The sequence below is a fragment of the Macaca thibetana genome, chromosome 12, assembly GCF_024542745.1.
Source record: "Macaca thibetana thibetana isolate TM-01 chromosome 12, ASM2454274v1, whole genome shotgun sequence".
Taxonomy (NCBI): Eukaryota; Metazoa; Chordata; class Mammalia; order Primates; family Cercopithecidae; genus Macaca; species Macaca thibetana.
This window is the reverse complement of record NC_065589.1, coordinates 28133601-28161511: the sequence shown is the minus strand read 5'-3', so window position 1 is coordinate 28161511 and position 27911 is coordinate 28133601. Positions and strand designations below refer to the sequence as shown.

The window sequence follows — 27911 nt, the reverse complement described above, 5'->3', positions numbered from 1 at the left end:
CCACATTTTCCCTGTCTACTCCCAAACTGCCGTTTCTAGTTTTCATTGTCAAGGTTGGTAACATTTACAGTTTCCCATCAAGCTTTGGTCATAGGATGATTCTAAATGATGGAACTATGAACACATTGATAATTTATTTTTCACTAACAACCAAGTAGTTAACTTATGATTACATGTTCCTTCCTGTGTAACTAGTGTGTGTTTTATCCAACAGTTTCCCATTTCCTTTTCCCCCATTTTCCTTTTTTTCATAAGAATCCTTGACTTTTCTTCTAAGACTTCCATAGATTTGACAAAGTCATGTTTTAAATTCCAAGGGCTCCTTCAAGTTTTTAGATTTTAGTTTGTATATAATATCCTATTCTTTTGAAATGAAGATTTTAGGGGAATTTTTTTTTTATTTTTTTGTTTCTGTTTTTGTTTTGCAAATTTACTGGAGAATTTAATCTGAGTTTTACTGTGGAAGTTCTGACCCATTCCCTAATAGATTTCTATTTCTGAAGGGTTTTTCTTTTTTCCTTTTCCTTCTCCCTCCATCCTCCTTTTCTTCCCTCCCTTCCTCCTTCCTGTCTTGCCTTGCCTTACCCTTGTCTTTGTCTTTCATTTTCTGGGCAGAGCAGACCACAGGATGCTCACCCCTCTCTGGAATCATTCTGAGGGGAGATTTCTCGCTGAACTGCCAGAGTTCCCCAGTGGGATTCTGCTCCAGATGCACACAGGCTTGAGCCTCTTTCCCTTCCTAGTCACACTTCCCTGCTTTCACGCTGGCATTTCTAGAAATCACCTCCCATATAAACTGCTCGTATATAAACTGAGACTGAATTTTCCCAACGTGCGTATTACCTTTGACTGTACATTCATGTTTAAACATGAGGCAACTGATGAAATAGTAATATAAGGCTATTTTGTTGGGAGATTCCTACTTAATAAAATTTAGATATTTTGCTCTTGAATCTATACTGGCTATTATAACTCTACTTGCTATTCTAGTCTCTAGTTTCAAGACACAGCCTATATACCCCAAGACAGATTTTTTTTCTGTTTCTCTAAAGAAAAACTTTGCTACTTAAAAAAAAAAAAAAATGTGTTCGTTGATGATGTTGCATCGCCTGGGAGGTAAAAGCCTTAACTCCTGGATATCACAGATTTGGATGGAAGTGGGAGTGGAGGGTTAGAGGGGTAGCAGGAATGCAGTTGATTTGAAGACAGTCATTTGCAGGTATCCTCTTCTTCACTGTCTCCTCCCATCTTCTTGGTGTTTTTGAGAAGTGAATTGCTTTTGTGTCCTGCAGGGCATATCGGCTCTCTGGTTGTAACCTCTTACGCAGAATTCCAGCAATAACTTTCTCTACCCCAGTTTAAAGCTCAATTATTTTCCTTCTAACAGATAGCTGTTGACATTTTCTGCTGATAATGGCTCCCTTCCTATTCTTTTCATGATTGTGGATTTATACATATTTTAATCGATCTCTTTATTATCAATTTAAATATGGCCTTTTGAAGGAAACAAACAAGTTTGATCAGAATGCCATATTAAAATGAAAGTTAGATGTTTTTGCAAGTAAAGTTATTGGCTAAATATACTTTATCATTTATATGACTATAAACTAGTAAAAGAAGATCCCATTTGAAACTATGGGATTACAAAATACAAAAGATTTTGGTACAGAAGGCACCTGACTCAGTTTTGATTGCCTTTGCTTTTAAATTAAATCCCAACCTTCATTATATTATTCTGCCCCTGTTTTTCAGAATCAGAAAGCCAGTTGATACTCATTCTGAAGTTTTCAGTCCTAATAACTTATTCATGGAATCCAGATGTAAGCTGAATTGATCATCATAGATTGTGATCAGTTATGTTTGTACATCTGTGGTCTCTGTGGCTGTGCTGAAATGTTTAGAAAATATAACTTATTCCCTTTATGCATTAATGAGTAGGCATTAAATATTTAATTCATTTACATATTATCTGGCCCCTCTATTTGGAGCTGCTGTCTGTTAGTTCTAGAAAGTATCCCAAGAAAACAATATTATTTCCGGTTTCTTCCCCACATTGTATCATTCAATTTATCCCTCTATGAAAAATGGACAAGGTACTTTGTGGTTCTAAGATTTTCTTCTTCCCTATTTAAAACTTTATGTAGTAGGGCCGGGCGCGGCAGCTCACGCCTGTAATCCCAGCACTTTGGGAGGCCAAGACAGGTGGATCACGAGGTCAGGAGGTCGAGACCATCCTGGCTAACATGGTGAAACCCCGTCTCTACTATAAATACAAAAAAAAAAAAAAAATGAACCGGGCGTGGTGGCGGGTGCCTGTAGTCCCAACTACTCGGGAGGCTGAGGCAGGAGAATAATGTAAACCCGGGAGGTGGAGCTTGCAGTGAGCCAAGATCGCGCCACTGCACTCCAGCCTGGGCGATAGAGCGAGACTCCATCTCAAAAAAAACAAAAACAAAAAAAAAAACTTTATGTAGTAGATTAACTTACTTCTAATTTCCTCTCACAGTTCTAGGAAGGACTTGTCAATCTAATATCAAATACTGAAGACAAAAATCATTTTAAACTTAGGACTTCTCCTGATCCTCACAGATAAAGCCTGGTGGCTCTTCCAGTCAGCCAGAATCTCATTCTTAACCATTTAAAAATATACATACAGAGTGTATTGCCTGGCACTTATTTATTTCCTAACAGATAATTACTAAATAAATGAATCCTAGATTTGCTCTACTCTTGGCTCATGTGGTAGACAGAATAAAGGCAACCCTGAATGTCAGTCCACATCCTAACCCCCAGAAACTGTCATTATGTTACCTTACATGGCAAAGGGCACTTTATAAATGTAAGTTTTTGACCTTGAGATAGGAAGATTACACTGAATGTATTCCACCAACGTAACACTTTGAACCTACATGTAAAATTTGTAAAAGTAAGGCTGGGCATGGTGGCTCACACCTGAAATCTCAGTACTTTGGGAGGCCAAGGCGGAAGGATCGCTTGAGCTTAAGAGTCTGAGACCAGCCCAGGCAAGATGGAGAGACCTCATCTCCACTAAAAATTAGCCAAGTGCGGCTACATGGGAGGCCAAGGCAGGAAGATCACTTGAGCCCAGAAGACCAAGACTACAGTGAACCATGTTCATGCCACTGTACTCCAGCCTGGGCAACACAGCAAGGCCCTGTTTCAAAAAAGAAAAAATTGTTAAAGTGACCAAAAAATGAAAATCTCCAGCCAACCCACTGTGAACTAAATTGTGTTCTCCCCAAATTCATGTTGAAGCCCTAATCACCAAGATGACTGTATCTGGAGATAGAGTCTTTAGGAGATAATTAAAGTTGAAAGAGGTCATAATGCCATAAGACTGTGGCCTTATAAGTGGAAGAGAGAGAGATTTGGGAAGATTTCTCCTTCTCATTTACTTTCTGCCATGTGAATACTCAGGGAGAAGGTGCCTGTCTGCAAACTGAAAGGAGAATCGTCATTAGAAACTACATCGGCCATCACCTTGATCTTGAACTTCCCATTTTCTAGAACTGAGAGAAATAAATGTCTGTTGTTCAAGCCACCCAGTGGTATTTTGTCATGGCAGTCTGTGCCTACTAGCACACACATCTGAAAAATGTATGTTTCTCCACAAGAGGTATATAATCTCATGAAATCCTTCATTATTTAAACTGAAAGTGTAAGAAAGTTGCATTGGATGAAATAATAGCTACACAACACACAATATTTATATACCTGGTCATGATCCCCAATGAGTCATGAACTTAATGCTTATCCTTCTCATTAGTGTTTCTTTTTTTGAGACACATTATTTACAAGCCATCCCTCTCTCACAACGAACTATCCATTTCACTTGATCAAATTTGATTATAGTCTTGATATCATTTGATTATGGTTTCATATAATGCACACAAGACTGATTAAAATAAATTTTTCTTTCTACAACAAATGTGCTAGCAAACAGCTGTGTTGCTACTTGCCCAAGCAAAAATAAGCCAGCATGTCTGTCACTTGCCAAGTTCACTGTACCTTCAGGATACCTATGCTATCGTGAGGTGATCAGAATCATTTGCTTTCCAAAATTTTCACTATACCAAATACTGCATGTTCACTTATAAGTGGGAACTAAATGATGAGAATACAGGGACACATAGAGGGGGACAACACACACTGGGGCCTACTGGAGGGTGGAGAGTGGGAGGAGGGAGAGGAGCAGGAAAAATAATTAATAAATACTAGACTTAATACCTGGGTGACAAAGTAATCTATTTAACAAACCCCCATGACACATGTTTACCTGTGTAACAAACCTGCACACCCTGCACATATACCCCTGAACTTAAAAGTAAAACAAAATATTTTTACTCTTTCTAAAAATTTTTGTCAATGTACAGGTACCTGCTGAGGAACAGTAGGATTTATGTTACAAACCAATGGCCAAATGTAAGAGGAGATGCATTAATTCTAACACCCAAGCATTTCAAACCTAAGAGCTGTCGAAAGTAACAGTTTCCCCATACAACAGCGGTAGACCATAAGAAGAATGCATAAGTGGATATAACTGGAAATGGAATCATTTATGACTTTATGTATCAAGGTTGGTATGATGAATTATAGCTAGAAGTAAAATGATCACATAAACTACAGTATCTAAGTAAAATATGTGCTAAGAAGTTCCTCCTGAAACATCACTGGTTTTTCAAGGCTGGCTCCTTACAGAATCCACTGAAACTCTGGTGATTTTCTAGGTTGAATGTTCATTGAATCTACTACAGCGGTAGTCCAACTGTGATGAGTAGATAAAGGCTGCACAGCCCTGTTGAAAAAGAAAAGCTGCATCTTGATCATCAGGCTCAGTTAAATAAAAGATTATTGCACAGCTACAAATGAGGGAAACCTTAGAACCAGCCTAGCACTGATGGTAACATTTTAGAAATGAATGTCATTTTGGTCAGACAAGTGATTACTGTCAGGTCAAAGAGACCCAGGAATGTCTCCTCAATCATTTCATGCACTAGACCTTTCCCCTGACCTTCAAGCAGTGCTTCCCTTCATCTTGAAATTCAATCAATTGGCCCCTCCCAATCAGAAACATCCAATAAAATCATGCAAGCCAGGCGAATAGTTTTGTGAGCTGATTATTGAATGATGTCTAGAATGCCGAAATCATAGTCCTGAGCAATGTTTCTGAAGATGTAAAAAGTATGATTCATTTTACCATTAGGCTGATATCAGAGAGAAAGATTCTCATTTGACATTTAATCTTCAGGGACGAATTCGATGCAAGCATTCATAACGTGGCAGAGAAGATTTTCACTATTGCTGTTCCGTAGAACTGTGACATGAATGGAAGAGAGTCCAACATGATATGTGGCCATATCTGTTAGTCATTCATTCACTCATTCATTCAGCTATTCAACATATAATTTTGGAGGACCTATTTAGTGCCAATCAAAGCTTGCTATGGATGGTTCTATTGAGCCATCTCTCCTTCATAGAATAAATGATCCTCAAGTTGGGAAACACAAGTTATAAAACAGAATCCTCTATACAATGCAAGAGTATCATCTTAGCACCCCTCACAAGTGCTCAGTCTCCGGTTCAAATCTTCTAGAAAGCTCTAAAGACAAATTCTCAGGTGTATGAAGTCTTCCCTTCAGTATGACCAGTAGCAGCCATATAGCCCTCTGCCAGTGGCATGGCATCCTCAGTTCAGTCAACAACTTGAAGGGATATCAGCTGCCAGAAGTGGTCTTTGGAGATGACAGCAGGATATTGGTGGAACAAGTATCTTTGGCTTGGGCTTTTATTTATAATGAGAACTGATTGATGGTTCGGCCCATATACACACACTCATGCAAATGGCTTCATCTTTACGGCACTAAATGTAATGCCATGCTAATTTGGATAAGCAGTTGTTACAGTTCATATCAAAGGTTTCTTTTTTTCTGTAATCATTTACTTAACATTTTAATTTTCCTTCTGCAGCCTCCCAACTAAAATCATCTAACAGTAATCTCTGTGTTAATACCAGACAGACAGAAAACATCTGTATTATGTCAAGTGTAAAAGAAACAGAAAAGCATCAATTTCTGATCCTTAGGTAATATTTTTCTTCTCTCTTAACACAATTTCATGTAACAGTAGAATATGATATTATAATATCAGGGCAAATTTTTGTAAACATATTTGAAATCTCCCTTTCCATTCATTTTAATGTTTGTCTAGGTATAGATGTAATGTGGATACAGATTCAGAGAAATAATGGAATAGTAGTAAACTGAGTTATTTTTCCAACTAAATCCCACCCTCCACTTCAGCATATTCAGTTGCTAAGGGCCAACATTTTGCCAAGCAGATAGTATAGTAAGAGGAAATCATGATACATTTTGCAATCCTGTGTCCTACAACAACAGGATATTAAGTGCCTGTAGCACTTCACCTAGAAATCTGTTATCGGGTCAACAGCCCACAATCTAATGATGAGAAAAGGAGGGCTGGATCCTGTAAATACACATACATGTTTGAACACTGGCAGTCACTTTTTGGTGAAAATGTGTTATCCCAAAATTGGCATAATCACAGTTTCCACCTCGTTTATGACCAGCATAAAAAATTGCATAAAATATCATGCACAGCTGTAGTCAGAAGGAAGATTCAATTTGGGCTTTGTGCAGACTTGACTTGCTGCCAGTGCAGTTACATACATCATCTAGGGCTGCATTTAAAAGGATAAAATACAGTTTTAATTCTTGTGGCAAATTTATTTTTTCAAGGAGAGAGAAAAATGTTAAAATACATCATAAAAAGCATTAAGTCCCTCCCTTCCCCCACCCAGTCCATCTTTTGTTAATATAATGTTAAAGGGTTAGCAAAAGATGGGAAAGCCATGAAATTAAAGGTTAGGATTGCAGCTCTATTTGTCCTCAGAATGAGAAGGTATCTGGTGTGACTGCATACTCCTTTTTATTATTTAGACAGCCTCGTTGGGAATATCATATGTGAACAACCTCGAACATCCCTGCTGGTTTCTTTGAGAAATCTCAAAGGCCACAGTGATGGAGAACAGCATGGGCAAGCTACTAAAGACAGACAAGGTTTTCATCTGAAACCCAAAAGCACAATATAGCACACAGTTTTACAAGGAGCTCTCCTTCACCCCTGTGGAGGAGAGGGCTGAATTGTAGCATCCTGTGTGCGGGTGTATCCCAGCATCTTCCTACTCTCAAGAGCCTTAAAGCGACAGCTGCTTCATTTCCCAATGGGGGTCCAAAGAAAACAAGTGAGTTGGCAAAATCCACATGGCTAATTTTTTATTTATTTATTTATTTTTGAGAGTCTTGCTCTGTCACCCAGGCTGGGGTGCAACGGCACAATCTTGGCTCACTGCAACCTCTGCCTCCCGGGTTTAAGCGATTCTCCTGCCTCAGCCTCCCAAGTAGCTGGGATTACAGGCGCCCACCATCAGGCCTGGCTAATTTTTTGTATTTTCAGTAGAGATGGGGTTTCACCATGTTGGTCAGGCTGGTCTCGAATTCCTGACCTCAGGTGATCCACCCATCTTGGCCTTCCAAAGTGCTGGGATTACAGGCCAGCGTGTACAGGGATTACAGTGAGCCACCGTGCCTGGCCCACATGTCTAATTTTATTGACTGAAGCAGAACCAGACCTCTATTGTTGGGAATTTGAACACAACATTCTTTCTACCTCTTTATGCTGCCTCAGAAAGTGCTTGACACCTCTAGGAATGAGAGCATCCACTGAGAGATACAGGTGAGAACTTTTTATTTTATAGGTGATGGTATGCTGGAGCCAATTGGCACAGACTCTTGAGAGTGTATTGTTTTCATCTCTCCGTGATTCACATTCAGTGACTTCGTGCTGGTAACTTGAAATTAGCCATACTGGGAATATCTATACCACCACAATTGGCAAATACTACAAACCAGGGCTCCCTCCCACCCGCTGCATAGACATTGATCAACACATCATTCTTCTCATTGTATCACCCCAGGAGTCAGCTCATAAATGATTAAGTGTAATGCTGCTCTCACCCAACAGCCCTCATCCCCCACCTCATAAAGCTCCAGTGATCAACGCTCAGTTGTTTTCAGCACGGCTTGCCAGGAGCTGCTATGAGGCTCCTTCAAGACCATAAGGAATCTTGTGAATCACCTGTTTCTGGGGGTTAGGGTACACCAGCACACCCAAAGCCAGCCGATACCAGAGTAGGCAGTTTTGTCACTGACTTACAGAAAGTTAATAGGCTCAATAGTTTTGTCAGAGCTTGAGGTTCCAAAGATTTCTTTCTTTTAATCTAAAGAGTGCATTGGTAGCTTTAGTTTATGTCAATTATGCATAGCTTATTGTTAATCAAAATTATGCTGCAGGAGAAACAGCCTTTGGAAATTAAAAAAAAAAAAAAGGAAGCTGGGGAAGAAATGTATATAAAGCTAGTTCAACTGCAACCAGAAGGTTTTCTTTACCAACAAAAGGCAAGGAAATATAGTTTTTAAGAGCTTTGAGGCATGTAAACTTACGTTTGGTCCCAGGTCTAACAACTATGAGCCCTGTGATCTTATACAAGTTACAAACTTCTCTAAGTCTCACTTTCCTCATACGTAAAATGAAAAGAAAAATAATATTTTCCTCTTAGGGATTGCAAAGATTAAATAAGACTAAGTATACTAAACCCTATCTTCTTTTGCATACCCAAGAATTTTGCCCTATTCTTCACTCTCACTCTTATTCTCACTTTTGGTCTCTCTCCCCTGCATCATCAAAGTTTTTGTTCTCTGCTCAGAAATTTATTCCCTGCCACTCAAATGACATCTAATGACATTGTCAAGATTATCAGTGACCTCCATATTTCTAAATTCATTGGTCAAATCTTTGTTCTCATCTTCTGTGACTTAGCATATAACACAGTTAATTAACACCTCCTCCTTAAAATATTTTCTTCACTTCACTTTCAGTACCCCAGAGTCTCAAGGTTTCCCTCTTATGTATGGGCATTGCCAATTCCAGTTGTCTAAGAGCTAAAAAGGAGAGCTATATAGTGTTATGACAGGTGGCTACAGGGTCACTAGACTGTAGTGAGGAAGGTGGAGTTGCTGCAGGTAAGATGCCTAGGAAATGAACAGGTCAGTGGTTTCCAATTTCTGGCTGCATGTCTCAATCACTTGGAGGGCTTTTGGAACTCATGTTGCCCAAGCCACACCAAGTAAATTATCTCTAGGCATGAGATTCAGGTGTCAGTATTTCTTCTTTAGGTTTCCCAGTTGATTACATTGTGGGACCAACACTGCAAAACATTGATTTAGATGCAATAAGAGAAGTAAAGACAGATCCCAGGAGGAAGAAGCAGTTTATAGAAAGGCTCCATGGGGTAAAAAGTAGCATATAAATGAACACAAAAGACTGAAAATGTTTAACGACACCAGAACAAAGAAAATAGAGAAATATAGAAGACTTGTACAATAATGGTGATAATACAAGGCATAATATTGGTTAAAAGATGCCACAAAGGCCACATTTATAAAGTACTACTTAAGAGATTGGGAGAAAAGAGAGATGGTTTGAACTCATGAGAAAGCAAATAAAGAAAACAATTAAAAGAATTAGTACTGTGTGGCTGGGCGCGGTGGCTCACACCTGTAATCCCAGCACTTCGGGAGGCCGAGGCGGGTGGATCACGAAGTCAGGAGATCGAGACCATCCTGGCTAACATGTGAAACCCCATCTCTACTAAAAATACAAAAAATTAGCCAGGCATGGTGGCGGGCGCCTGTAGTCCCAGCTACGCGGGAGACTGAGGCAGGAGAATGGCGTGAACCCGGGAGGCGGAGCTTGCAGTGAGCTGAGATGAACCACTGCACTCTAGCCTGGGTGACAGAGCGAGACTCCATCTCAAAAAAAAAAAAAAGTACTGTGTGTCAACTAATAGAAAGACTGAGTCAATTAGTTGTATTTAACTTTGTATTCAACTATTTTCTTTGAGCTAGGGCAAGATACCTCAGTTTCCTCATATGTAGTATGTATAACAATATAAAATAAACTTATTTCATTAGTTCCTTGGAGGATGAATTTAGATAATTTATATAAGGCACTTAGACTAGCACTTGACACATAATAAACACACATTAAATGATGATAACATTATGATGATGTAGGTCTTCGGCAAAAGTTGAGGGAACTTGGCTGAGAAGTTGGCCTAAAGATAGGGTTCAACTGGGGAGAACTATGATAGATGCCAAGGTAAGTTCCCTTCCTCCAACCAGAACTACTGTGAAGAAGTTCACAAGAAATACTGTGAAGCATGAAAAACTTGTCTCTAGTCTGCCCATTTGTTTTATGGCACTTCCCCCTTCCTTGTCCTTCAAGAGCAGGATTTTTCTACTTTTGAATACCTCCCAGTAGACAATGATTTGATAACAGTACTATTCCTGGGATTACTTTTCTCAGTAGTACTGTATCTTAAAGCCTTATCTGAAACTGTGGAATGAAAGGCTTTATCCCCAAAAGAATGTTAGTAATCAAAAATTAAATGAGATAATTTAGATAAAAATCACTTTTAATTTATAAATTGCAATGCAAATATTAACCTTCACCTATGATAATTTACTTCTACAAAGCCCTCTCGTTTTTAAGGGGAGTATCCACTTTGTTTTCCACATGCCCATTAAAGAGCATATTTGATCTTACTAGAAGGCCAATATTCCTTACTAGTAGCACATTAATCCTAGACCTATGGGAAAAAGACGTGACTGCAATGAGCATTGTGACAAAAAGGAGGTTTTCAGGTTGCTTATACAAACTTTTGTTCTTTTGAAAAATCTTAACATGAAAGATACGCTGCTTTAGTCATAATCAGTGAGACTAAGGAATAAAAAGAGAGGAGACGCAGAGATTCCTGTGTTCCTGGAATTGCAAAGCCTGTTTGTTTTCAGAACCTGTTCTTCCATTTAGAATTTCCACTTCTCACCCATGTACTGCTGCTCTTTCACTCACCTAAGAAAACATTTATGAAGCACCCACTGTGCACCAAGCACCTTTCATGCCCCTGGAGATATAAGATGATAAGACATAGTCTCTGCCCTTGAGAAGAATGCAAGAGAGTTGGACAGGCAGGACACTTATGCAAGTAGATCATGCTGATGTAACAGAGACATTGCAAAGACAATAGGTACAAAGGTAGTAGGTACACAGTGCTGTGATAGCTGTTCTTTGCCCACAGTGGAAACCATGATATCGCAAGTGTGTCTTGAAAACCAAGGGCCTAATTAGGCAAAAGAATCTGAAAGAATGTTCAAGACAAATAAAAGAAAACGTGAACTGGCCACAACAGCATGGTAGTTAAATTCTCTCTCAAGTGGTCTTTCTTAGTACCCTGGTCTCCAATTACAAAAGCCTTTTGCTTCCCCCGCCAGAGATGCCATATTGTTTCTTTCCACTAGTCTATGGTGATGGTCCCATTTTCTCCCCCTAGCTTGCTCTGAAGGTGCACATTCAGTTGGTGCATTCACTTGCACCCAAACTGACTCCCCCTAGGTTCACATCCCAATGATGTCTCTGTACCACAAAGGAAATGGTCTAGAAATGCAAATCAAGATTTATACATACACAAAGGGATACACTGCAATAATAAACATGTTTAAAACAATACCAAAAAGGAGTGAATACATTAAGGGCTCCACAAAAACAGAACACTCTAAAGCTCTTAAAAATACATAGTTCTGAAAATTTAAGATTATTTTATAGCATGGGGAAATTCTCAGAATATTTGCTCCTGTTACACACACACACACACACACACACACATCCACCCATATATACATGTCTGTTGTGTTTACATAGGCCCATGCTCAAAATAGAAAATTTGAGAAAAAAAAATGAATATATATATTATCCCACCAGCCAGAAATAATCATTGCTAACATTCGGGCACACATTTTTCCAGCCCATTCCCCATACATACTTGCTTCTTTCTGAAGCAAAATTGGAATTCTGGGGTTTTGTATCATACATGATGTTCATCCTTGTGTAACATCATATCAAAAACACTTCTCCATGTAATCAATTATTCTTTGAAAATGGGGCTTTACTGTCTGTAAATATTCCTTTTTTTTTTTAATGTAGCATAACTTACCAAGCAGCTTCATTATGGTAGACAGTAATAATTTCTATACTCTGGTTTTCATAAATGATTCTTCAATGAACTTCCTTGACCATGAGTCTTTGTTCATGATTCACTTATTTCCTGAGACTGGCTATACAGAAGTAAAATTACCAGGTCAGAAGGTAAAAGAATTCTAATGCTCTTGAACAATATTTCCCAAATTGCTTTCCAGAAAGGTTATAGCAGCTGGTATTCTCACCAGTGATGCACAACGGTGCCCACAACTCTCACACTTGCCAGCATCAACTGTTATCTTTTATCATCACTGCCAATTTAGTAGACAAAAAACAGTATTCTTTTTTGATGCTCTATTGCGTTAAAACAAAGAATACAAAACCACATATGTGATATGATCTCAACAATGTAGAACTATGGCCAGAAAAATAAAGGAAACACATGAAAGTGTAAACATTTTTAGCACCTGGTGGTAGAATAATAGATCAGTGCTTTTTTATGTATCATTAATAATAATATATATGATTTATTCAAAAGCTACCAAGTTTCAGCAAACATGCTACATAATTTTCATGCAGCATCTCATTTAATCCTCAAAACACTACAAAATTTTACCCCATTTACAACAGTAAATGACTGAGTCAAGAAAACTGGGTAGAGGCTGGGACAGTATTTAAACCCTAGCTTAACTAATTCCACAGTTCCTGCTTTTTCCTCTTCTTCCTCCTAATTTAACATTTTTTTGCTTTCTTGTCAATGAGCATTTTTAATCATAAAAAGCAATAAAAGTCATCTTAACTATCTGCTCCAAATAAGAGAATCCCCTACAACATTTATTGCCAATAAAATTTGGCCAGCTTCTCCAGAAAGTAAGCTCATTCCCTAGCTCAGGGAGGTAAGTGTGAGATTCTCTGGACATCTCACAATGACCAGGCCTTGCCCAAATGCAAGGGGTCACCAGCATCATTACCTGGAGCAACACTTCCTTGCCCTACAAACCATACCACATGGGTAACTGCCTAGCTCAGCACACATAATCCTGGCTTGGGCTTGTAGCACATCACTCTGGCCACAGGAAATGCTATCTGTATGAGCAAAACACGTAGCAACATTAGGGACATAGGTAGCCAAAGTCAGAATCCAACTTTTGTCCTTCCTGCATTAATGAGAGATTGTACTTTCTCCGTATTAGTATCAATCTTAATAGCCTTTAAGAACATAGCAGGCAGGAAGCAGTGATAAAAATATGATGTGTTCTTGTGTTTATAAATGATGTTTACTTCATTATTAAAGTTCAGATAATAGCTAGACAATGTTTAATCCTAGTCTTTTAAAAATTGTACTTTTTTTCCTCTTTGCTGCTTCCTCCTCCACTTCCATTTCTTTAATTTTTAGTGGGTACACAGTTGGTGTATGTATTTATGGGGTACAGGAGATATTTCAATACAGGCATGTGATGTGAAGTATGTCATGAAGGATGAGGTATCCATCCCCTAATTATAGTCTTTAAATATATGTACACAATATTTTAAATATATACTATCTACCTAAAATATTAGCAAATCTGAAAAGGAGTCATTATAACATATCTTTTGAAGATATATTTGGATAGATTTTTTAAAACATACTACCTAATTATCATTACAAGCTATATAAATATATATTTGCAATAGGTGAATACAATAGCTATTTTATAGACTAAGAAACCACTTTTCAAATTGTTGTTTTTGTTTTGGTTTTTATTAAATCCTGATGTTAAATATTTATATTGAGAATGCAATATACAGAACAATAAGGAAAAAATAAAGAATATCTGTATGAGAGGAAAATGTCCCAAACCTAACTCTTTTTAATATTCGAAGAACATGTTGATTGTTTATATAATATATTCAGACACATTGTCCTACATTTATACTAATGTGGAAATAAGCATTAGCAAACTAGAGTTTGTTGGTAGAGTTTTGTCCAGAGAAAAATAACTTTTTATAATGATTCTATCATTTAGTAATAACTCCTGTTTGTTTCAATGGCTAAAATGTCAACATCCAGGTCCTAACCCCTAGCCCCATGCCATTGCCTTATTTCATTTTAACTCCAGTCTCTGTTAATTGTTGACCTCTGTGACAACAGGAATCAATGCACAGAACCCTTTGAGGAATTTGCATTCTTGAGAAAAGTGTCACTGAGTTACCTATGTCTTGTTTTCCAAGAGCCAAAACAGTCTGGGAATCTGATTACATTTTGCTTTTCCCCATTTTCTATGAGATGCCTCACTCATTTATGATAGCTTCACAATCTTCTAATTTGCTGGATGTTCTTTGAATTTCAAGGTTTTTCATTAGAAAGTGAAATATTTTAGAAATCTTAATGTATACTTTTCAAATTGAGAAACAGACTTTTTTCTAAAATGCAAAAAGAAATTACCTGTGATGATATCAAGAAATATAAAATTATTGTTTATTGTTTAAATTTTAGGCTGGGTGTGGTGGCTCACGCCTATAATCCCAGCATTTTGGGTGACCAAGGCAGGCAGATCACTTGAGGACAGAAATTTGAGACCAGCCTGACCAACACAGTGAAACCCCATTTCTACTAAAAATACAAAAAGTAACTGGGTGTGGTGGTGCACCACTGTAATTTACTTGGGAGGCTGAGGCAGGAGAATCGCTTCAACCCAGGAGGCAGAGGCTGCAGTGAGCCAAGATCGTGCCTCTGCGGTCCAGCCTGGGCGACAAAGCAAGACTCCATCTCAAAATAAATAGTTAACTAATTTAAAAAATTTTAAAATACCCAAATCCTGACAAATATTCTGTTTTTACTGCTTAATTTAATGTTTAAATTTACTGTTAATTTCTGGGGTTTAACTATGACATGTAGTGTGATGAGCTGATTGATTTAAGCTTAATTTGGAAAGGAAAATTAGAAAATCCATGTCTTATATAGTCATAAAGTTATCTTAAATCATTATTTATTACAAGAGAACAAAAAAAGAAAAAATTTAAATACACTGAACCATAGTATATTCTATCACATAGAGCATTTTTTTCAGAAAAGCAAATTACTATAATATGTACTTTGCTACCTAACAGCAATAAAACTCACATGACAAACTTTTACCCCTCTTTGTTTGTACTTGTGTCTTGCCAGCCTCTCAGTTTTCTATCTACCCAAATTATTCTTGGTTGTTAAACAGTACAAGTTCAAGCACAAAATATCACCTTAACACTATGAAGAACAATATTTGTTTTCCAAAGATGATCAGGTCTGGTTCTGGTCATTCTTTTTTTAAGAGTTTCTACCCTTTGTAAAATTTGTACATCTGAGCCATGTACTGAGGATTTTTCTCCCTTAGATCTGATCTGGAGCCTAAGTTTTCTCTAAAAATGAGGGGATTAAACTAGAAGGACTTCTGACCTTTATGGGCAATACAAATTGTAATTAACCCAGTTTGGATTCTAACCTATTCTGCATTCATTCCACACGTATTTATTAAGTATTAGCATGTGCCAGGCGCTGTTTTAGGTGCTGAGGATACAGTGGCAAGTGAGAGCCACCTGGTCCCTGCCTGAACCTAATTACACTCTAGGACCTAATTCCAGCCAAGCGAGGAAGTTGATGATGCCGCATCGATGTCCCAGTTGTTTTTTTCTCACTAATGCCCTCGTCCTCTTCAAATGAAAGACTGAACTCTTCACAACTTATTTAAAAGAATCAGATCATTTGACTATCACACCGAATATACTGTAAACCATTATAGAATCTTGACTCAAAGTTTAGAAGAACACACACAAAAAATTATTTCTATTTTTCCACCTACAGTTTCAGAGCCAAGGGCACTTTGGCTGGCTTTTTTTTTTTTTTTCTTTTTTTAAAGAAATGCCAAGTACAAGACAGGGCCACAGACCAATTGAATGGTTTGTGTTTAGAAAAGCTTGGGGGCAGGAGGAGTTCTGTCTCATACACGCACTTTAAATAATGGGCTCCTTAGTTCCTAGTGAATTCTTTTTGCACTAGATGAAAAAAAATATTTCATCCTACCTGGTCCATTTTTCTTCAGGGAAAATTCCCATCTGGAATTGTTAACCACCTTGAGGGTCAGAGATTTTCTTTGAGAATCAGAGGAAAGCAATGAACCTCAGACCTGGCAGGTGAGGGGACCAGGAGAAGACAGGAAGCACATGTGTTCAAACAGACGAAAGTGTGCACACAGGTAGTTCATGCCCAAGGTAAGCAACTCAGTACCGGAGTATACAAAATATTACAGTTCACAAAAATGTGTTCTACAAAAATTAGGGTTACTGTTACCCGGGTGAGGAGGTTGTTTCCAGAGTCAGGGAGTCTGGGAAATGCTGGATTTGAAAGTGATTTTTCAAAATTCTTTAGTATATGAATGTGCACTGCGCTTCCTTAAAAAGATGATGTGTGTGTGACAATAACTCTCCAACTCCTCTGGGCATGGAACCCCCTGAAATTGCCTCTTCTGACCGGCGTTCTAAGAAACACTCCCAGAAATATTTCATTCCTCACATCCCTACCACACTCTCAGATCCATCAGTGGAATCTGGCGGCAGAAGATCATCAACTATGAGAAAAAAGTCAGTCAATAACATTAAGGTTAATCGTCAATGACTGTTGTGACATGAGCATTAAAAACAAATAACTGTCCACTTGAATTAATGGAACTTTTTGCTTTTTATTTAAACATTTGGCCCCAAAAACACAATGTGAGTGTGGTTTGAGCGAGTTTCTAGGACTTTCTCTGCTTCAGTTTTCTCACATATTAATATGGATAAAAAGTAGTACATACCACATACCATTATTGTGAGAATTAAATGACTTAGTACACGTAAGGCATTTCGAACAGTGTTCTGTATGCATATATGTTCTCAGCATATAAGTACCCAATAAATATTATCTGTAATTTTTATTTTCCCAGTCATACCAAAAATAAATAACATATATTGTTAATATATTTTTATATATTAATCTATTATATTTAATCACTCTGGTAGCTCAGAATAATGTATATATCCACAGAGAAATGATAAGTATTAATATTTTCCAAAGCAGACAATGGATACTCTGAGAATATGTGAACATAAATGGAAACATTCGGGGGGGGAAAGTTACATATTTAGAGGGAAAAACAGCCATTTCTTATCCGTGAGAGTTGCTTACATTTCTACGTAGTTCTATACAGATATTTAGAGCTATATCACCATGTAGAAACTTGGTTAAAGAGTGAAGTGAAAATGGATTAATCCTTCCTGCTCACATCTCCCCATATTCATACAATACTTTTTGGCATTTTTCGATTCGTTTACTGTAAAATAAAATAACTGACAATTACAACCTGAGGTATTTAACGGTAAAACCACAGCCTGCTAAAAGAAAGCCATCATCACCCATATAAGAACATAAAATATGAGAGGACTCAAACCTGGCTGAATTCCACTTTGACTTGCCTCATTATCATAAGCTCCTCTAGAAGGGATAGGGAAAATTCTGTTTCCTCCTATTGGTTTATCTTCCTCCATGACTCTCTTTTCTCATAAACCTAATTACCACATGATAGCCAGCTTGCGCCCCTGCTTATAACTCTCTGATGAAGAAAAAAGAATGATTATACCATGTTGGTGAGAATGTAAATTAGTTCAGCCACTGCGGAAGGCAATTTGGAGAATTCTCAAAAAACTTACAGCAGAACCCCACCATTCAACTCAGCAATCCCATTACCGCATATATATATCCAAAAGAAAATAAATTGCTCTATCCAAAAGACACATACACTCATATATTCATCACAGCACTATTCACAATAGCAAAGACATGGAATCAACAGTGGATTGGATAAAGAAAATATGGCACATACTGGTGTATGGGTGGTTCCACGGTAGAAAATATGGCACATATACACCATGGAATACTACACAGTCATAAAAAAGAACAAAACTGTGTCCTTTGTAGCAACATGAATGCAGCTGTAGGCCATTATACTAAGCAAATTAACACAGGAACAGAAAACCAAATATCACATGTCCTCACTTATAAGTGGGAGTTAACATTGGGTATTCATGAACATAAAGAGGGCAACAATAGATACTGGGGATTATTAGAGGGTGGAGGCAAGGAGTGGGGCAAGAGTCAAAAAACTATCAGGTACTATGCTCACTACCTGGTTGACAGGATCATTTGCATCCTAAACCTCAGCATCATGCAATATATCCATGGAATAAGCCAGCACATGTACCCCCAAATCTAAAAAGTTGGAATTAAAAAAAGAAAGAAAAGAAAAGAAAACCATCTCCAGTTACTTCCCATTGTGCTAAGAATGGAATCCTTCACTAATGATGCGGGTGGACTGCTGCTGCTTCTGACCTCTTAACTCACACCACTCTTCCCTACCTTAGCCATTTTCCACTCCTTGAAGCAAGTTCTTCCCTGCTTCGGGGTCCTTGTACTCGTCATTGCCTCTACCTGGAATGTCCGTCTCTCACATCATACTTAGCCTGATTCCATCTTACCATCTGAGCTGGTAAGAGATGGTAAAGGAGACGCCTTTCCACAAGCCTTCCCTGATTCCTCTGTCTAAGGTAGCCCTCCTCTTCCTGTTTATTGTCCAACATACCACCAATTTTATTGCCTCAAAGTACCAATAAATATTTGACATTAAGTAATACATTAATATTAGCACCAAAATTGTTCTCAATAGTTATAGCCATGGCATAAATGAAGTCTTCCATATCTGTTCTACTTTAAGGAGAAGTTATCCTTACTTAGTTATTGTTACTGCCCTATATTAAGTCCCTCTCACCCAGTGAGCTGAAACAAAAATTAGGTCATTTCTATCATTTACAATAAATTATAAGGTATATAACTGCTAAATTAATTTTAAAGCATCCTTTGGGTATGTGAATAGTAGTAACAGAGGAAACGGAAGCTCACATGTTTCACTTACAAAGTGTTTTATAAACTTTGTACTCAAAGTTTTATAACACTTTGCAAATGGAATATGTTTTCAGAAAATGAGACTGTTTTATCTCTTAGTTGATCCTGAACCCTGGAAGTATCAATAATTCATGAAATCATACAGTTTAAGCATTGGAAGAAAACACAATAGCCTTAGAACTAGCCAGGTCTCCAGCATTTGAATCCCTGCTATGATGTTCCTACCAAATAGTTATTCTTCATTAATCATGAATTCACAACCTCTTGAGGTAACACTTTCTTGTTTGAAGACCTCTGACTTGAAGAGATAAGTCCCACAGTGACTTATACTTATTGGTGTATTTCAGTATCTTAAATCCGAGTGGAATAAATCTAACCTGTCTTATACACACCAGCCTTTCATGCTTCTCAAGACAACTGTAATATCCTCTTAACTTTTCTTTTCTCTGAGATAAAACTTTTAGTTCCTTCAACTATTCTTAATATGCCATTGTTTCACATTATCGCCAGGGAGTAATCTTTTAAACTTATATCACTTTTCTTTATAGCCTGCTTCACAGAGAGAACCCAGAATGAACCATTTGCCACGGGTAACCAGATCACTACAGAGCAAAGCAGTCTGTCAAAACCCATGTTCATGATGTCAAAAAAATAACAATAAAACATCAGAGTAGCTGGGAATTTAACACACAGAGTAGAAAAAACAAAAGAAAGGAACCTGGAGAATATCTGCTCCTCTTGCACTCCTCAGCCACACACTCTCTCTCTCTAATCATTTCTAATCTTAACTCTTTTTGCAACTAAGTTCATAATAGTCTCTCTCTTCCTGAATTTTTAGAGACAATAAATCCTATTTCACTTCCACTATATGAAGTTGTCATTATGTGATTATTTTCATCTACAAAAATAGCCGTTTCTTAGAGCTTGACCCAATGTTATCAGGTATACATAAACAAAATAGACTTCACTATTGCTCAAGTGAGAAACAGGTCGATGGAGAGTAAGGGACTTGCCTACAATCACCAGCTAGACAATGACAAAACCAGGATCTGAAGCCAAATTCCTGATCCAACGCTCTTGCCACCTTAGCACAGGTCCTTTCCCAAGGCCAGCTTTTGGATTCTTAGAAAGAAAGTGAATGTGGTCTATGGTAAGGCAGATTTCATCATCTCTTCATGTTAAACATGTAGAAACTGAATCTCAGAGAAGTTTATTAACGTGACCAAAATCACAAACTGGGGAGTTGGGAACTCAACCATGGGTGCCCTGACTCCAGGGCAAGGGACTCGTAGCCAGCATGACAGGTTCAGTATGTCCCTGCTAACATTTGCCTTTCCAATGAACAGTTCCTGGTTTGTGGGTTTTCTAAAATTTTAAAACTGCAAAAAACTACAGAAACTAAATGACCAAACTCTGTTTTCTCCTTTTTTTTTTTTTTTTATATGCCGTTTCTTCTTACAAGCACTCAAGACCACATATTTGATTTACATCTTTAAGCACTGGGAATCCATGGTGACAACTTGAAAAAGCTTGAGAGGCTGAAAGCACTTGTACAAAAGCCATTCCCAGGTCCAGGTTTTGTTCCATTGCAGTTTTATATCTAAATTATGAAGCTTTTCTACAAATAAGGTTCATAGGGAAAGTGTTGAGTCATTTTCATTATTGCATCGATTCTACACAGGAGTATCACTATAATATTTGAGGAAGTAAAACAGTCACTATGTTTAATTTATATCTCAGATCGATGGAATTATCAAGTCATCTATGTGCATCTGTTCAAGTGATTCATGCTTATGCTCATATACTGGGTAGTTTCATTCTTCATCTTTTCTCAGATAAGAGACTGGCAGTTCCAGAAGCCTCTATCACTAAGTCCTGCAATTCAGTGGATTCACTAGCATCTTAAGTTTAAAAACACAAACTTTCTTTAAACTAGTGGTTCTTCAGGTTTCACAGCAGCAGCAACAGCTGAAACAGCAATAAGCACGTCAAAGTCATGAGAATTACAGTAGTCAGAGAATAACTTACCATGTGAGGAAAAAAATGAAATTACTCTATACTTACATCGCCATTTCCTTTGCAAAGTACTTTTTAAAATGAATTTGTGCCAAGTGGGGCTCAAGCCAAGCCTTCTCTCCTTCACAGCTCACCTTTCCTTAGTTAAAATGTTCAAGTCGTGACAGCACCACTGTTTCCACAGCATTGTGGCGTGTGGTTAACAAAGACAACCAGCAATTACTCAGTGAGGAGAGAAAAGTTAATGCTAGAAGCAGAGGGGATGAAGATTACCTGTGGAGTCCAGTGATGACTAGTAGCAGAGTCTACACTTTCTAATAATATCAACTATTTATCCCCATTGAGTCATTTGCTTACAATACACATTAGGTAATGTTTGTCTCTGCTCTCATCCCATGGCAGCTGATCCTTTATTAATAACACATTCCTAGCACTGATGAAGCTGAAAAGAGAGGCAGACATGGACCTCACTCCTGATTCATGGGCTCGCACCTTCCTGGAAGAGTTAAGAAAGGGGCACTGGAAGAGGAACGAGATTGATCTTCCAAGCAGTGAGAGGATAGAAAAGAAAAATTAGGGATAGAAACAAATGTTGGTAAATTGTAAGTAACTTGTGCAAGCTCTGAAAATAAATTGGTGTTACAGGGACCTAGTTATATCCGCTTTCATCCCATGGCGAGTTGATAATGTATACTTACATAAAATTTATGCCCACTCACAAGCAAAGCTCATTCCTAAAACAACATTAAGCTGGTAGCCATATAAAAGGGAGACCCCTGAAATCTCCAAACCATTGCTTAAACAGCAATATTAACTTTGTGTGTTTTCAGGTAGTTGCATTTGTAATCGTGTTAGGATGAATAGGTGAAAACAAAAAATGCAGCAATGTCAACAATGGGGGTGGTTTAATATTGCCACCCACCCACACAGTAATTTGAATGTTTCCTGAATCTAGGATATTTCCATTTTCATCCTTAAGTGAACTTAACTGTGTTTCAACATTCATCTTGCCACTTGCTTGTAGACTCAATAAGATTGAAAAGGAAAGTGGCTACTCCCCAAGGACCTTCCAACCGACATTTCTACAAATTTTGGGTTGAGTTGGGAATCACAGGAAACAGGAAAAATGCAAGTAACGGTCCCTACCTACACAGCAAATATCTGTAGGACTTTTGACGAGTAAACACATTCTGATCGTGTGTGGACTGTGTCAGTCCAGACAAATTTTTCTACTGAAGATATAAGGAAACACTGCCAAATAATTATTAGTCGGAAGTAACAAATGCTTTTTAGATCAAGTTATTTCTTCCTTAGTACAGCAGTCCTTCTTCCAAACGTATGGAAGAACAGGTAATTCATTCTAGCTCGGTAGAAAAATGTGAAAACAAAAGGAGCAATTTTGTGTTTTCTCTGTATTGGAATATTAGATCTATTCTACGGGTAATCAACTTTTCCTTCGAGTAAAGTGTTCTATTTTTTAGGGAAGGTGAGCTCTTCAGTCGGCAGATGTCAAGCAAAGCCATTTTTTAAGTGAGCTCTTTGCAGGAGTGGTTACCTTCACATTAAGGCAGAGCCAGAGGTACTGTGGCCCAAAGGACAGTACAGCTAAAGCAATTTCTCATGTGACTGACTGTCCAGGGGAGAGCCCGCATGAAAACATGACTAGTGGAAGCTCCCGAGGTCTTATTTTCTTATTGAAATAACAGGTTTGAATGCTTGCGTGTCAGGTTTCCAGAGCTGTCTTAGCTATCATAATTTTTCAAATGAGTGGAAATAAAAACTAGAGTAGCATATCCAACTGCAGTTTTATAGTATTTCCACATATGCACTAACGATAAAGTTCTGTAATCTACAATTTTTCAATGTTTCTTCATAAGGAATGATACCACAATACTACTATTTCTCTCTTGGATCAGTAAGGCTAGAGGAAGAAAAAGAAGTCTACTTCTCTGGGGGTGATTATAATGGTTGTAACATTTATAATAATTACAAATTTTGAGATCATGAAATGCAAAGGTAACCATAGAGATAGGAAACCTAGGCCAGGGACTGAAAAAAAACCTGCTTCATTCGGTGACATAACCCCATTCTGATCACATATGAAATGCCTACACATCACCTAATACACATTAATAGTAGGGAAGCAATAAATAACTAGAATTCCTAGTAAGAATATTAGGAGTATCATCATGACTATTACTTCAGATTCTAGATGTAAAAGCTGGTAATAAAATCTGATCTTTTGCTTTGCTCACATGGATATTACTGAGGTAAGAACATGCTTTTCTGATAAATGTACTATGGGAAAAAAAAGTCATTTTATTGGTATCACACTAAGAAACAGATACCCCAAACACTACGTGAGTCGGCTTTCCATGGAGGAGTCAATTTCCATCTTTCCTTTTAACAGTCTAATATAATCTTTTTATGATTGGGTTGAAATGTCTTTTACATTCACTTTCCATTTTTGTTGGTATTGAAATTAGGAGACAAGAAGAAGGGCTAATATTCATTCATTTTTAGCTCTATGGTAATTCTGCAGGCTTTTACAAAACTATCAAGCATTTCTGTGTGTGGTTGTTGTATGTTCCTTTTTAAGTCATGTATTTATAAGCATAAAAAATGACAATGGCAGCTTTATCTATTTGATGGTTTCAACTAACTGAGAATGGGGTATGGGTGAAGAGCAGTGAGCAGAATTCATTTCAGGTGTCAGAGCACAAACTTCAAACTTTCTCCCAGCTGAGTCTTTGCCGCCTGAGTGTTCCTATCCAGTGATAGGAACAGCCAGAGGTAACCTCATTAGCCCATGAGGCTGCCTTGGAAATACAGATGCTGGAGCAGTGACCTAGAGAGAGGGGACCCTGTGCTAGAGAGAGGGAACCCTGACAGGCTGACTCCTGCATTTTTTCCTGTGACACCCTCTCGCCAAGCCAAATCCTTTGTGATACCTATACCAGCTTCCAAAGTCATGACTCCTTTTCTAGACTGAAACCCAGGACAGTCTACAACCTCTACAAATGGGCAGAACAAAATTCTGCCTGCATCACCGTATCTGATTCATGGCTCTGCTCGCGATCACCTGACAAACCATTTAACCTCGCCATGCTCCAGTTTCTTCTGTAACCCAGAAACACAATCATGTGAAAATCTCTCTCCTGGGATTGTTTTCAGCAGTAATTACATACGTATATGTATGTATATTTATATGTGTGCATATGTATATATATTAAAGCACTTTAGCTTATGAGATGCTCTAGCAATATTTAAAGATAAAGTTAGAATAAGTGAATAAGCCTGCAGCTGTAATGGGTCTGCTGTCTTCGAGGCTGCTAGTATTAAACAGCACAAATTGCAGCTGGTCTTCCCAGGTCTCTACCCCTGGGCTTTGCCACTGACTTGCTATGTAACTTCCACTTTGGAATGTCTCTGCCTCCGCATTCATCTTTAAAATAATCTGAAGTGATGAACTCCCTTGTAGGGCATAAAGGAGGGGAGAAAAAAAGCCAAGGGATTTAATAAGTGTAATTGAAAAAACAAATAACAGACAGGATCCAACTCTCAAAGACACAGTTGTTATTCCTATTCATATAAATGCAAATTCAGCCCAAGAGTAAAATCACATGGAATTCTCTGATTTAAGGAATTTGCCCAGTAATAAGCACAGACATTTTTCTGGTTTCCGTCAACCAAATAACGAACAGGTTTTAGGAAATGCTCACGACCTTGCCTTGAATTATTTGTATACGGCTTCTATAATTTAAATTGTTGGGGTTATCAATGGATAACGGCAGTCAGAGTTTAGCCATAAACCTTCCAAGTAATGGTGACTTCCTGAGAGCCCCTTCTAACAAATATTTCTAAACTGTTTTCCTTGACTCATTGCCAATAAAATGGATGGAAACGCTTTCAATTCTCTCTTTTTCTTTCTTGGTCATAGCTTCAGAACCCTAGCGCTGCTTGATTCCCTTCAGTTGCAGATATTGGTGGCTGGAATCAAGGGCCAGGCCCCAGAAAAGTCTCACAGAAGGGACATACATAGGGCCAAATTGGACCCTCCGATTCACATCGTGTATCTCTGAGATGTGTGGTAAGTGTCTGAGGTACTGATAATGCTGCAGCCAAGATGGTAAAATAGAGCCAACACATCACTCATTGTACCAGAAGCCGTTGTCGCATCCTAATGCCAATTGTGCTGCAATGCATATTGCTCAGGCCGTCGCTAGGCCTGGGCACTATGCATTTTAATTGCACATGCTGCAATTAAAATTTAGGGTTTCAAGAAATTACTCCATTTCTTTGGTTTCCAGTTCATTGTTATCTCTGCGTTCTTTGACAAAAACATATAACAACTGCAGTTGTAATATGGATAGAATCCTACAGATTGTTTGCAAGCACCTTCCACTTAGAAAGAAATACATCACCACCAATGAGAAAGCATTGGTGGGAGATACAGATAATGCACAAATTAGAGCTGCTGCACAACTCCAGGGGGCATCATCTATTCACCACACTGTGAACTGTGCCCCTTGGAGTTGTGCAATGAAAACATCCTACAAGATCATAGATATCCTAGAGAAATCTTAAAGAAAAACTGACTCAATACGTTAGAAATGTCCATCTAGAAGACATTAACTTCAGGTTCTTCTGTCCTGTAGGCCTGACTTTTCTCACATTAATCAGAAGGTTACATGAGATTATCTCCAGGGTTAACTCCAGTTCTGGAAGTTTGTGATTGTAAGAGTTAAGGCCAATTTATATATATCAAGTGGTAGTGCCAGATGCAAATGTTTCCCTCTTTTTAAGCATGTTCTTGTAACTAGTGTTATATTAGTGAAAACAAGGGAAATTTTCAAATAACCCTTGTTTTCCAGTGGGCCTTAGGAAAGAGGTTAAGTCTCTGGACTGCCTGACCCATTCAGTTTCTTTCACAGCTAATGAAAATACTGCAAGAACTGATGGGAGGAATGGAATCATAAAGAAAAGGAAAGCTTCATTTAAGCAATATAGGCAGTATTTCAAAAATGATCGTAGAAGGTTTGCTTCCCCCAAGCTGGAAACATTTTTCAGGCTAAACAATAAAGTATGATTTAAATCAAATGCAGACAAAGCAATGTCCTTGATTTGGGGTAATATTTCTCCATTTTGTATTTAAAACTGTGTTTCCTATAATGTTTTCTCAAAGTATCTTTTGCATATCACCAGTCAAATTCTTTACTGAGTTTTACTTTCTGACATTTGATTTATAAAATTAATGAACATACGAAAGAAACTTTTTGTTAAAGTTCCCATGCTCTTCTCCACGCTTCTGGTCCAAGATTCTCAGACCATATCACGCTCTTCCAACATCCACCCCTCCTCCCCGACCCCACCACCATCCAGTCAAAAATTCCTTTTATCCACATTGGCCTATTGAAATGTGATCTGAGATTGGCTTTCTCATGAGAAAAGCCAGGTTTATTACATTCAAACAGAATTAGCAGCCACTTTAAATACTATAATCCAAGTGGCACTGTGCTTATAAACCCTGAGCTTTTGTTTTAGAAATATAAACAGAAGGGTGATCTTTAAAGCTGTGTAAGTCATCCCAATTTCAAGGACTGGGTATTGGTCTGACAGCCTGACTTTGGCTGTATACAGCTACAGAGTATTTAGATTAATTAGATAAATTAAATTTTATAACAAAAGTCAACAAGATCATGATAGAAATTCAAACATAATTTGGAGAAAACACACACACACACACACACACACACACACACAAGTCTGTACCTAGAAACATCTAAAAGAGAAGATGCAGGACTCTGACCTTATAAGGTGGGCAATATATACTCCCTCCAAAAGAGAATAGGGATACATTATCTCAGCTTTCAGGCTTTCTATCCAAACCTAAGCTTTACCTGGGCAGTCCGGCTGTTATACCCATTTAAATTTTCACCCACTTCTCTTTTCGGCACAGGGGAAAGCAAAGTGTTTCTCCTAACTTTATTCTTATCCATCCATTACACTACCCTGTGAGGACCTGTTTTTGTTCACCATTAGAGCCCCCATGACTTGCATATTGCATGGCACATAGTAAATGCTCAGTAAATAACTTGTTGGAATACTGAATTAAAGATTTTTTTTTTTCTTTCATCAAACACACACTTACTGAATGCCTACCACAGATTCTTTTTGGCATAAGCCCTCAATAAACATGTATGGAAATTACGGGACAGTTTCAAGTCAAGGTCAGCTTTTCACATGAGAAAAAACTTAGCTGGACCAGCAGAACCTTTTGTATTCCCCATGATCACAGTGAATTAAAGCAAAGTTCATGGCACTGAAAACACCTTGTAGTATTTGATACTTTTCAGCCAGCTAGGAAATTGACTACTGGTCGGCACTTAATCCACCCTGGGAAATTTGGTACTTGGGCTACATCAGGTTGAATTTTAAAATCTTAACATTTATGAATAAAAATGAAAAAAAAAGCATGGAAATGACTATTTGCCCTTATACTTTTTGTGGAAAAACAGACTTAGCTTCCTTTACCTCTCCTTCTAACAAGTATTAGCATTAATCTTATGTTCTTATTATCGTATAAAAGTATTTTACCTTCACTTCTTATGAAGAAAGTTTTCTGAAAATGTATATCTAATCTCTTCCTTCCATGCTTAAAATATTCCCAATTGTCTTCAACATAAAGTCAAGATTCCTAACATGATTTACCAAAGGCTTGATGATATCACTTCATCTTTATTCTGCAAACTCACGCCCTAGCATTCTTCCCAATAACTATCACTATCCCTAAATAAATGTTTAATACTTGAAA

The 27911-nt window shown here is 37.9% G+C and overlaps 1 protein-coding gene and 1 long non-coding RNA gene across 2 annotated transcripts in view; both read left to right on the top strand.

Annotated features, from left to right (window-relative positions):
* The window catches only part of VWC2L (von Willebrand factor C domain containing 2 like), a 168880-nt gene that overhangs the window by 99933 nt on the left and 41036 nt on the right, over positions 1-27911 (top strand). The gene's annotated exons all lie outside the window — the stretch shown is intronic.
* Positions 1414-27911, top strand: LOC126932507 (uncharacterized). Its single transcript, XR_007718219.1, has 4 exons — positions 1414-1820; positions 16191-16359; positions 25038-25187; positions 27786-27911. It is a non-coding gene; the product is annotated as an uncharacterized LOC126932507 (long non-coding RNA).